The sequence below is a fragment of the Bubalus kerabau genome, chromosome 3 (assembly GCF_029407905.1).
Source record: "Bubalus kerabau isolate K-KA32 ecotype Philippines breed swamp buffalo chromosome 3, PCC_UOA_SB_1v2, whole genome shotgun sequence".
NCBI lineage: Eukaryota > Metazoa > Chordata > Mammalia > Artiodactyla > Bovidae > Bubalus > Bubalus kerabau.
The window spans coordinates 121219826-121233392 of record NC_073626.1 but is presented as its reverse complement, the minus strand read 5'-3'; the positions used below and the strand labels follow the sequence as shown (position 1 = coordinate 121233392).

General features: G+C 37.0%; 1 protein-coding gene across 1 annotated transcript in view; it reads right to left on the bottom strand.

Moving 5' to 3' along the window:
* Positions 1–13567, bottom strand: part of DPP10 (dipeptidyl peptidase like 10) — an 802980-nt gene that overhangs the window by 395146 nt on the left and 394267 nt on the right. The window lies entirely within an intron of this gene.

Genomic DNA, 13567 nt, shown 5'->3' with positions numbered 1-13567 from the left:
AACCACATTCATGCAAATTTTTTCATGTATCCAGTATTGCCACCACTCAATTTCTACTCAACTTCTTTTTCCCTTGGGTTTCGAATTATGCCTCTGATATTTTGCCTGGGTTGTCTGATCAAAGGTCAAAATCTCTGAGACTGGTACAATGCCAACCATTGTATCCACTTTGTCAACTTTAAAGAGAATGATGTCCTCAATTTAAATAGCTGCATTTAGTTTGGAGAACTGATAATGTTATATAATTTTGTGTTTAATTCAGCCACATTAACCAGGAAATTAAACCATTTTAAGAACTCTACACCTGAAAATATCAACTTGAGAAAAATTGCCAGAAAGAGTACTCAGAAGTTAAGAAAAGAAAGATATTTATATTCACATAAAAGATATATAAATAATATATATAATATATACATATATATGTAATTAGATAAAAGGAAAGATACCCAAACAAAAGTAGTCTTGAGTGTCTTTTTTTTTTTTTTTTTTTTTGCATAAGCATAACCTCCTTTTCAGTTTTACTGTTCTAAACTTCTCCATGGTATTACACTTCCCTAACCCTATGTACTTCCCTAACCCTATGTACTGAGCACCAAAGAATTGATGCTTTTGAACTGTGGTATTGGAAAAGACTCTTGAGAGTCCCTTGGACTGCAAGGAGATCCAACCAGTCCATTCTGAAGGAGATCAGCCCTGGGTGTTCTTTGGAAGGAATGATGCTAAAGCTGAAACTGCAGTACTTTGGCCACCTCATGTGAAGAGTTGACTCATTGGAAAAGACTCTGATGCTGGGAGGGATTGGAGGCAGGAGGAGAAGGGGAAGACAGAAGATGAGATGGCTGGATGGCATCACCAACTCAATGGACGTGAGTCTGTGTGAACTCCAGGAGTTGGTGATAGACAGGGAGGCCTGGCGTGCTGCAATTCATGGGGTCGCAAAGAGTCGGACACGAATAAGCAACTGAACTGAACTGAACTGAACCCTATGTACAGTCTTGAAAAAAAAAAAAGGCAATATTGAGAGGGATTGGACCTATTATTCACAGTAAGTAAAGTTAAATAAGTTACATATAACTTATATAACCCAATGGTCATCATCCATATACTGGTGGTAAATAAATACTACATGTTGGATTGTCAAGAATATGTGCAAATGCCTGACATTTTGACAGAGCAAGGTTTTCTGACTGTTCTCTAGTTATTGCAACATTATAAATAGTAACACCTAGAAGTTATGATGAGAAGCAATTAATACTAGCAAAAATAAAGTTTGTTTTTCTTCAGCATTTCATTCAGAAGATCAAGAGCCCAATATGACTCTCCTACTAGAGTCAGGGATGACACAGAGGTCAATGATTCTTCTTGATTTCAATCAAATGAGGACAGGGACATGTTGGAAAGACACAGAAAGGGAAAGATGGAAAGACATGGGCCACAGAAAAAGACAAAGTGTTTTAAGAAAGAAGAAGAGACAAAGATTTCCAAGTTACTATCTGAACTGTACTTAGATGTACTGAAAGATAAACCTATGAGATCTTTAAAATAAGGTCTTCTGTCACCTTCTCAATTTCTTCCATCACATACAAAAAATTTAGGTTCTTTTCATTATGAACTTTACTTGCTGACCTTTCTAATGATGTAAAAAAATAACAGGTTTTACACACATAAATATTTTATATTTATATTCTTTCCCTCTCTTCCTTTTCCTTTCTATCTCATAGTTATGGGCACAGGCTCAACAGCAACACTGGTCACCTGTGTTACTCATTCGGTCTTGCCAGCTGACTCTGGTCTCCTGTCTTATAGCTCTCAATCAATGCTTGCTTGAATCAATAGTCCAACCTCAATGAACTCACTTCATGGTAAATAGATGGGGAAACAGTGGAAACAGTGTCAGACCTTATTTTTTGGGGCTCCAAAATCACTGCAGATGGTGACTGCAGCCATGAAATTAAAAGACACTTACTCCTTGGAAGGAAAGTTATGTCCAACCTATATAGCATATTCAAAAGCAGAGACATTACTTTGCCAACAAAGGTTCGTCTAGTCAAGGCTATGGTTTTTCCTGTAATCATGTATGGATGTGAGAGTTGGACTGTGAAGAAGGCTGAGTGCTGAAGAATTGATGCTTTTGTGTTTTTTTTTTTCAAGGCATATGTTTTATTCCTATAGAGTTCCTCTGAGGAACTTTCTTTTTTTTCTTCTTTCTTTCCATTCTTGAATTTCAAAGGAATTCAAGCCTTTAAATCAGGGAGTGGCAAACTCTTTCTTAAAGGGTTGGATAGTAAATATTTTCAGCTTCATGAAGCATATGATCTCCACTGCAACTATTCAACTCTGTGGTTGTAATGTGAGAGCAACCAGAGGTTATCCATAAATGAATAGGCAGGGCTGTGTTCCCCAAAAAAACCCTCCATTTCTGGACACTGAAACTTGAATTCCTCAGAATTTTCTTGTGTCACAAAATACTACTCTTGAATTCCCCCCGCCTCAACCACTTAAACACCAGCCTTAGCCTGCAGGCCTTACAAAATCAAGCAGGGGCCTATGATTCCTAACTTAAACAGATGATATTGATTAAAATCACTGTACCACACAAGCATTTATCTTTGGCACAAATGATTAATTCACCTGAAATTAAACATAAACTCAATTCTCAGGCATTTCTTGCATTGGCTAATAAATAACTCTTACAGGTGGTGGACATGCCCAGAGGTGAATGGCAGGCCTTAGGCAATGTGATTCTGACACCATTAGAGGACACACCAATTTGCATTAGGTTCTTGCCTGAGCTTGTCAACAGAGGCAGAGAGAAACTTTTGTGTTTAGAAACATGTATCCTTCTGGCAACCTAAGCTGGTCTGTGCCACAGTGAAGCAGGTGCCAGGTAAGGAGGACTCCATGGGGCCACTGTCCTGAGCTATATCCTGCCTCTCCTCCCCTGGTCTATGAAGTATGCTGCTTTCATTTCAGGTGAGAATTCCTTCTTTTCAAACTCTGGAGAAGGCTTCAGTTTACGTAAGAAAAAAGTTTCCTGGAATAAAAGTCATATTTACCCAGAGTTGGCGAGCTCTGGGAAGGGCAAGGGAACTTCCCCAAGCTTTCTGTCTCTTTTGGTTATCTAAGGACTTATTGCTAGCAGGTTCAGCACAAAGTATTAATAAAATACTCAAGTAGAATGACGTTGATCTGAACTGTGGTGTTGGAGAAGACTCTTGAGAGTCCCTTGGACTGCAAGGAGATCCAACCAGTCCATTCTGAAGGGGATCAGCCCTGGGATTTCTTTGGAGGGAATGATGTTAAAGCTGAAACTCCAGTACTTTGGCCACCTCGTGTGAAGAGTTGACTCATTAGAAAAGACTCTGATGCTGGGAGGGATTGGGGGAAGGAGGAGAAGGGGATGACAGAGGATGAGATGGCTGGATGGCATCAATGACTCGATGGACGTGAGTCTGAGTGAACTCCAGGAGTTGGTGATGGACAGGGAGGCCTGGCGTGCTGCGATTCATGGGGTTGCAAAGAGTCGGACACGACTGAGCGACTGAACTGAACTGGACTGAAAAGTTCAGAGAGCATGAACAGTGATTCTTCTTCAATGGAAGTGACAAAGTAGTACATGTCATTATTGTCTCTCATTGTAAGAGGAAACCCTCAGCAGGTGATGGATTATATTGGGGTGGGGGAAGAAACATTCATTTTTATAATATTTCCCTTAGAAGTAAATGGAGCTTGTTTGAGAAGAGAAAGACTACACTTAATATTTTTAAAGTAAATTCATTGGATAATTATTTAGACTTGAAAAACATCTGTAGAGATTTGTGTTTATAAATGCCTTTGAATCTGCACTCCTGCAAATTTTACTAGTGGACTTTTAGTGTTGTATTAGTAGAAGAAACCTTTCTTTTTTAAAATTTAACTGTAACTCTCGAGGTTAATATTTGAAACAGATTTCTGCATGAATTATTTTAAAAGCATCTAACATCTGCCTTTATTAATTCTCTTTAATTTTTTTTTCTGGTCCTTAAAATCTGATCTTCTGGGTGTCATATTTATGCTACTTTACTATTTGATTTATAATCACTAGTGGAATCTCCCAGTTTTGAAACTCCTATTATAGCATTAATAAATTACTTTTTGGAATTTATTTTACAACTGTCATCTCATATTTTCTTTAATATTAAGTAATGAAATATGAGTGAATTAGATCAATGAGTAAAGTGTTTTAACACAAGAAGATCAAGGTGAGTGTACTTGAAAAATTCTTAAAACACTGTATTAGACATGTCTATACAGTATTTTGATTAAATAATCTTTCTTCCTTTTCAGCTCATTGAAAGTTAAGAGTCAATTATCCTGAAGACATATTCAATTCAGTCATGCTTTTATTTTTAAATGAAAAGACATGACAAGAGAGAATCACTGTCTAGCTTCTTCATCCGGAGCTATATGAATGCGTTTTTTGTGTCTGCCCCACCCCCAAATTCTTGTCATTGTGTCCAATTCCTTTTTCTACAATTTGTAGCAAAAGGAAAAAACAGTACTATATCCTAAATTTAAGTTCTTTCAGGTAAAGGCAAGCTTTTAGTTTATACCTAGTCCACACAAAGCAGGTAGTAATGCAATTCATATTATAGTTCAGTTCTCAAATTGCTATTGAAATTGAGAACTGAGGCCTCTGCATTCACCCAGACAGTCAGGATATACATCCATAAGATTTTAGTTTTAGAGCTTGCAAGTTTTTGCCCATGAAGATAAGACTGTAAATTAGTACAAAAGTTAATTTTGTTTCAGAAACTTTCTTAAAAGTAATTTATCTGAGCCATAAGCTCCCAAATCTGAGCAAATTATCAACTGTTAATTCAGTCCCTGATACCAGGAAAGATTGAGGGCAGAAAGAGAAGAGAGCAACAGAGGATGAGATGGTTGGATGGTATCACAGATTCAATGGACATGAACTTGGGCAAACTCTGGGAGATAGTGAGAGATAGAGGGGCCTGGTCTGTTGCAGTCCATGGGGCCACAGAGTCGGACACAACTTAGTGACTGAACAACCATAATTCTTATTAGTAACTGTTTCTCTAAGATTCACTTCAAGATATTTGTCTCTCAGTGTCAATCTACCTAGGCCATTACATCATGAAATGCACACCTCTTCAATCAGACCCTCACACTGGAAGAGCTGTCTTAACAATTCACTTCTAGATTTCCAGCCCTATACATAACCCCCATCCCATCCTTCCCTACCAATCCCTCCTTCTGGACATTCTAAGACAGTCAAAATATTGCCCTCCCTGACTAAAATAGGTAATAAACTCAGCTTTGCATAACAGGTTATTCTGGGTGTTGACAGCTGATGAAATTCACTTTCCCTGAATATCTATATAAAGTCACCTTATTTTTTAATGTTATTTTTGATAATTTAATTATGCATTTAGTTTTAACATGGTAATTTGCTTTTAATGTTTCAAAATTAAATCTATCATCCATCATCCATCTGTGGAGAGAATTTTCAAAAAGTGGAAAAAATCTTGACAAATTGATTGCTTGAAACATTTTAATCCAAATGTGATTTTTGTCCTAAAAATCTATTTTTTAACATATCTCAAAGAAAAATTCTATGGCATCTTTTTTTTTTAAATTCACACTCAATCAAATTGAAAAAATTAGAAAAAAAGAACAGTAAAACAAAATAATGAAATAATAATCACTGAAAATGTTCAAATAAATTCAGGAAGAATATGTTAAATATCAAAATAAGATTTAATCATTATTTAAAGATATCAATAGTAAATCTAGACTATTGAATTAATCATAACTGAAACACAATAGGCCCTAAACCATCTCTCCTAAAACACTGCTCATATCTGTAGAAATTTTCCTCACTTTTTAAAGACCCCCGGCTCCATATATTCACCTGCGAACATTGAGGACATCAGAAATGGCTTATTGTCCTTTTTGTCTACCTCAAAATATCATGCCATATACATTCTTCTCTTTCCCCAGACTTCTAGAAAGAGATACTCTTTCTTATTTGAAAAGCAAAAAAAAAAAAAAAAATACAGCTGTTTTTTTTAACCAAATTGAATATGTTTCATAATTTTAAATATCTTGATTTCCAATATTTCTTAAATATCTCCTTCTTGCCAGTTACTTGTATTTTTCATGGTGTATTTATTTCTTCTCTATATTAGAAATTAATAATAATAATCACTATCATTCAGCTCTTTGCTCTTTTCTAGGCTTTTGTCCTTTCAAAATAAGCCTCAATAAATCTTCTGTACAAGAGATTTCAGACTTATCCTGTGTGCCCACCATACATGTAATTCTCTGTATCTCTCTGAAGCACAGTTTCAGTCCTCATTCCCCTCAAATAACAAGCTGCCAACATCAAAACTGACCTGGGATAACCAAATCCAACGTGCTTTCCCCCCATGCTTATCCCCACCTTACTCAGCTTTGCATTGTGTGACACTTAAAATGAGCAGAAGGATTCTTAAGTCCTCTTTTGCCTTTGAACCATTATCTTGGCCTGGAATCCTTTCTTTAAAAACGTCCACACATTCTACTCAAACAGTTGTTGTCTAAACAAAGACATCCTGCAAAGCTCAACTCTGAGCTCTTTTTTCCCAATTGCTATTCTCTGAGTGGTCATTTCTACTTGTCGCTCAGCCACTAAGTCATATCCCATTCTTTGTAATCCCATAGCAGGCCAGGCTCCTCTGTGCATGAGATTTCCCAGGCAAGAATACTGGAGTGGGTTGCCGTTTCCTCCTCCAGGGGATTTTCTGGACCCAGGGATCATGTCTCATATAGCCCCTGAATTGACAGGCAGATTCTTGACCACTGAGCTACTAGGGAAACCTCAAAACCTCCAAAATTGATTTTTTAAACTTTTGAGCCCTGACCTCTCCTGTATGTTGGCTTTATATTTCCATTTCTATGCTAGATGACATACATGTCTTGCAGATACATAAAACATAGCAGACATATATGTATAATATATATATATATATTTATGTATATATGTATGTATGCATATGTATATACACATATAAGTTCATTACATCTTTTCTTTCTCTTCAACTCCTATATTAATATTGTGCCTTATGACCTCTCATTTGGAGGATTGTTTTAGTTTTTTCAGTGTTCTTTATGCCTGTAGTTTATTCCCATAACATAGTATAACATCCTAAAGAACACTTGGAATTCTCTCATATGCTTGGAAAACAGTCACTGCACTCAGGTCACTCACTGAGTGGCTTCAGCATGTATTTCCCTATTTATTATCTCCTGATCTCTATTTTTAAAAAACGCCCTGATCATCTATTGTTGAGAGATATCCAGAAGTCTTTTTTCTCTCCCACTCTATTTTGCTTATGATATCCAGTATCCAAAGACCAAATCCTGTCCAGAATTTTCATCTTTCCCAAAGCATTGTTAGATTCTCAGCACTTCTAACGTCTTCACTCTGTATGTCTCTTTTCTGCACTTCTACATGAATCATTTAATATTTAATCATATAATTTCTTTCAAATATTTCTACTATCTATTTTTATTCAATATCAATGTGTTTATTTTGGGTTTTCAGTTACTTTACAAATTCCAGAAACACTCTATCTCTTGTTCCTTTCAAAAATGAAACTATGCATACACACATATTCCACAGTGTACATTAACATGAATTTACTCTTCAAGTGTGTGCATTAATATGGCTTTAATATTTCATAACATTCTTGCCCGGAAGATGGGGTTGCAAATACCCTCATCGTTTTATTTTTTTCAGGAACTTTCTGAAAACCCATTTATTTGAAAAATAGATTACTCAACTAATGCTCACTAAAGTAAACATTTCTTTCTCAGAACAATACATAACTCAACCAAATGACTGTTTACTATTCAAGATCTTCTCCCAAGCCCTCACCTTCTAAAATTCACTAGTCCCCAACATTTCCAACACAAAATTTCAACCAGTCCTAATCAATACTACTTATTGAAAGACCTGTAAAACCACATCCCCCCAAAACCTCATAAAAAACATCTCTCCTTTGCCACTCTCTTTGCAGAATATGCTGCCCACTCTCAAGTGGGCAAGAAAGTGATCTTTGCCAAGTAAGCAACAAACTCATCTCTGCTTATTCATGTATATAAGGTTATTTTGGTGGTACTTTGAGAGAACTAATATTCATCAGTTTATAATTTCTGTAGAGTAGAATAATATGGCATCCATCCCACTGAAGAATCTTAATGAATTTTTCCTTCTACTACAATATTCTTTTTAATATTTCTCAATTTAATTTATTTTTCCATTCAGTTCAGTCATTCAGTCGTGTCTGACTCTTTGTGACCCAATGAACCATAGCACGCCAGGCCTCCCTTTCCATCACCACCTCCCGGAGTCCACCAAAACCCATGTCCATTGAGTCAGGGATGCCATCAAACCATCTCATCCTCATCATCACCTTTTCCTCCCAGCCATCAATATTTCCCAGCATCAGAGTCTTTCCCAATGAGTCAGCTCTTCGCATCAGGTGGCCAAAGCTTGGAGTTTCAGCTTCAGCATCAGTCCTTCCAATGAACACCCAGGACTGATCTCTTTAGGATGGACTGGTTGGATCTCCTTGCAGTCCAAGGGACTCTCAAGAGTCTTCTCCAACACCATAGTTCAAAAGCATCAATTCTTTGGAGCTTAGCTTTCTTCACAGTCCAACTCTCACATTCATACATGACCACTGGAAAAACCATAGCCTTGACTAGATGCACCTTTGTTGTCAAAGTAATGTCTCTGCCTTTCAATATGCTATCTAGGTTGGTCATAACTTTCCTTCCAAGGAGTAAGAGTCTTTTACTTTCATGGTTGCAATCACCATCCACAGTGATTTTGGAGCCCAAAAACAAAGTCAGCCAGTGTTTCCACTGTTTCCCCATCTATTTCCCATGAAGTGATGGGACCAGATGCCATGATCTTCGTTTTCTGAATGTTGAGCTTTAAGCCAACTTTTTCACTCTCCACTTTCACTTTCATCAAGAGGCTCTTTAGTGCTTCTTAACTTTCTGCCATAAAGGTGGTGTCATCTGCATATCTGAGGTTGTTGATATTTCTCCCAGCAATCTTGATTTCAGCTTGTGCTTCTTCCAGTCCAGCATTTCTCATGATGTACTCTGCATATAAGTTAAATAAGCAGGGTGACAATATACAGGCTTGACATACTACTTTTCCTATTTGGAACCAGTCTGTTGTTCCATGTCCAGCTCTAACTGTGGCTTCCTGACCTGCATATAGGTTTCTCAAGAGCAGGTCAGGTGGTCTGGTATTCCCATCTCTTTCAGAATTTTCCACAGTTTATTGTGACCCACACAGTCAAGGGCTTTGGCATAGTCAATAAAGCAGAAATAGATGTTTTTCTGGAACTTGCTTCCTTTTACCATGATCCAGCGGATGTTGGCAATTTGATCTCTGGTTCCTCGGCCTTTTTTAAAACCAGCTTGAACATCTGAATTTCATGGTTCACGTATTGCTGAAGCCTGGCTTGGAGAATTTTGAGCATTACTTTACTACTGTGTGAGATTAGTGCAATTGTGTGGTAGTTTGAGCATTCTTTGGCATTGCCTTTCTTTGTGATTGGAATGAAAACTGACATTTTCCAGTCCTGTGGCCACTGATGAGTTTTCCAAATTTGCCAACGTATTGAGTGCAGCACTTTCACAGCATCATCTCTCAGGATTTGAAGTAGCTCAACTGGAATTCCATCACCTCCACTAGCTTTGTTCATAGTGATGCTTTCTAAGGCCCACTTGACTTCACATTCCAGGATGTCTGGCTCTAGGTGAATGTGAGTGATCATGTCATCATGATTATCTGTGTTGTGAAGATCTTTTTCGTACAGTTCTTCTGTGTATTCTTGTCACCTTTTCTTAATATCTTCTGCTTCTGTTAGGTCAACACCATTTCTGTCCTTTATTGAGCCCATTTTCACAGGAAATGATCCCTTGGTATCTCTAATTTTCTTGAACAGATTTCTAGTTTTTCCCATTCTACTGTTTTCCTCTATTTCTTTGCAATTGATCACTGAGGAAGGCTTTCATATCTCTCCTTGCTATTCTTTGGAACTCTGCATTAAAATGGGCATATCTTTCCTTTTCTCCTTTGCTTTTCACTTTTCTTTTCACAGCTATTTGTAAGGCCTCCCCAGAGAGCCATTTTGCTTTTCTGCATTTCTTTTCCATGGGGATGGTCTTGATCCGTCTCCTGTACCATGTCACGAACCTCCATCAATAGTTCATCAGGCACTCTATCTATCAGATCTAGTCCCTTAAATCTATTTCTCACATCCACTGTATAATCATAAGGGATTTGATTTAGGTCATATCTGAATGGTCTAGTGGTTTTCCCTACTTTCTTCAACTTAAGTCTTAATTTGACAATAAGGAGTTCATGATCCAATATTTTGGCCACCTGATGCAAAGGGCTGACTCATTTGAAAAGACCCTGATCCTGGGAAAGATTGAGGGCAGGAGGAGAAAGGGATGACAGAGGATGAGATGGTTGGATGGTATCACTGACTCAATGGACATGAGTTTGGGTGAACTCTGAGAGTTGGTGATGGACAGGGAGGCCTGGTGTGCTGCAGTTCATGGGGTGGAAAGAGTCAGACACGACTGAGTGACTGAACTCAACTAAACTGAAGTCAACATTAATCAATATAAGCCCTATGATACTGATTTAATTAAGATGTTAAATAAAATATTATATATATATATATATATATATATATAAACTATACAGAGAGATACAGACAGACATATTTTCTCTGTATGCTAGATCAGTGTTTGATAAACTCTGGCAGTTGATGTGGTCTAGATTTGGAGGCACCAAATTTTTCCCACAGTCATGATTACTCATTTACATGATTATTTATTATATATTGTAACTGTATTTGCACTGCAATAGCAGATTTTAGTAGCTGCAACACCTAGTATATGACTCACAAAACCTAAAACATTTAGTCTCTGATAACTTTAAAGAAAAATCTGATGACTTCTTTGTTGTTTGTTTCATTCATAGAACAGATCTTTCACTTTACTTACCATATTTAGAAATGTTAGATTGGTCCCTGATCATTGCAATGTCACTAGAAGAATTATTTTTGGATCCCCCAAATAACTATACACTTGGAAGAATTTTTGTTTCCCAGTCTGCCATGAGAGGTATATTTACCTTAAAATTGGATCTGAATTCCTGTTAAGTAGGATAAAGACAAATGTAAAAAATAAATGTTATATTCCTGAAAGTTTGTAATCAGAATAAAGGCTGTCTTAATTTAAATGTTGTCATAATTCTGAGTAATCATCATTAATTCATATGGAAATGTCAATCCTATGAATGACACTTCCTGTGATAAAGAGCCCTTTACAGACTAGATGGAACCGTTGATGGCCACTCAACTAAATGATGTTATTTTGATCTGTAGCTAAAATTTGAATAGCAGCATTTCTTATATGATCATTTCATTTTTTAGATTATTTGCAAAATAGGCACCTAAGAGAAAACTTAAATACTACTCTCCAGAATTTAAAATACCTCTTCCTACTAGAAGGTCTGTTTGCACAGCAGTAGCAAATAAATCGGAGAAGGCAATGGCACCCCACTCCAGTACTCTTGCCTGGAAAATCCCATGGACAGAGGAGCCTGGTAGGCTGCAGTCCATGGAGTCGTGAAGAGTCAGACATGGCTGAGCGACTTCACTTTCACTTTTCACTTTCATGCATTGGAGAAGGAAATGGCAACCCACTCGGGTGTTCTTGCCTGGAGAATCCCAGGGATGGGGGAGCCTGGTGGGCTGTCATCTACAGGGTTGCACAGAGTCAGACACAACTGAAGCGACTTAGCCACAGCAGCAGCAGCAAATAAATACCACTTGTAAGTGTTTTTTAACTTTCTTCATTTAAAATTTTCAAAAATAAAAACATAAATAAATAAAAAATAAATAAAATTTTCAAAAATAACAAGGGCTTTACCAAAGCTTTCTTAACATCAAACACATATATCTCTCGAGTGGTCCAATCTACTGAAGTTTGAAAGCAAAAAGAAGACAGACTCTGTCTTCCCTTCACCAAGCATCTTATGTGAAACGTAAATGTCAGCTAGGATCTGAAAGGTTTAGAAGTCTACACTACGATGACACATACAAAGAATAGAGCTTATTTTAAGGTAACATGTAAACTGAAAAATATAAAGATAAAATAACAGACTGTGAAAACACTTAAATCACTCCTCTCTTCTCTAATTTTGTTTTTGTTTTAGTCAGCCCCTGGGCTGGTGGTGGTGCTAGTGGTAAAGAATCCACCTAGCAATGCAGCAGACATCAGAGACATGGGTCAATCCCTGGGTTGGAAAGATGCCCTGAAGGAGGGAACAGCACCCTACATTAGTATTCTTATCAGAAGAATCCCATGGACAGAGGAACCTGGTAGCATACAGTCCAGGGGGTCTCAGTCAGACATGACTGAGCATCTGAGCACAAAACTTCTCTCAATTTTCCCTTATGCTAGAAAGAATAAACTGGGCTGACCACAGCCTCCAAATGTAGATTTGTGGATGGGCAGTCACTAGCAATTCTATGCAAGAGAAAAGCCTTCTTTTAACAGGGTTCCATTCCTGTAAGGCACCTCACTGTACGAGAAGGTACCATCTGGCTCTCAACACATTGCCCTGTGATGATTTGTCTGTTGCTATGACTAATAAACTCTCTTTGTCTGTGATCCATAGGCTTCATGTATATACATATGTGAGCTAACAAGCAGAGAAAAATTTCAGACAATTCAGTTACTGCTTTACAAGTTATCCTTCCTCAGTTCTAAACATCTCCTCCTTTTCTCTCAAGGTTTTAATTTTAATATTAATTTCAACATCATTAATAACATGGTCTCAAATTGCATAGTGACATTTAATTAACAATAATAAATCAAATAATCTTACACCAAACTTGTAAATTAGACTCAAAATGAACATTAACTCTACACATCCAATTTGTGCTTGAATCTTACAACACTGACTGCCATTTAAAGCTCTGAAATCCACTATTTATATATACAGATAGATAGATAGGTAGATTAGATAGATACCTATTTATACTTAGATATAAATATCTATATCTACATGTCTATATCTAAATATGTATATATTAACTACTTGGATTTTGTGTGACCAGTCCATGTACTTTAGTCAATTTCCATTAACAACTGACATTGTTCCATCGACAAACATGCTTACTCTCTACTATATTTGATAAGGTTATGTCCTTCTTATCAAGATACAGTATCTTAAAATTGGTCTTCCAGTTGAATGGATAGATGAATCTGTTACCTTTCCCTATCTAGTGCCCGTTTATCTCAGGCAGATTTTCATCCTATGAAAATGTTTTTCCAGTCATGTTTATTATTAAAACCCTCAAGATAACAAAAGAAAAAGACATACGTTAAAGGCAGTAACTTTTTGTTTCTTTTCTGATTATAAAGTAATATTTACTCTGTGAGAGAGGGAGAGGGTGGGAAGATTTGGGAGAATGGC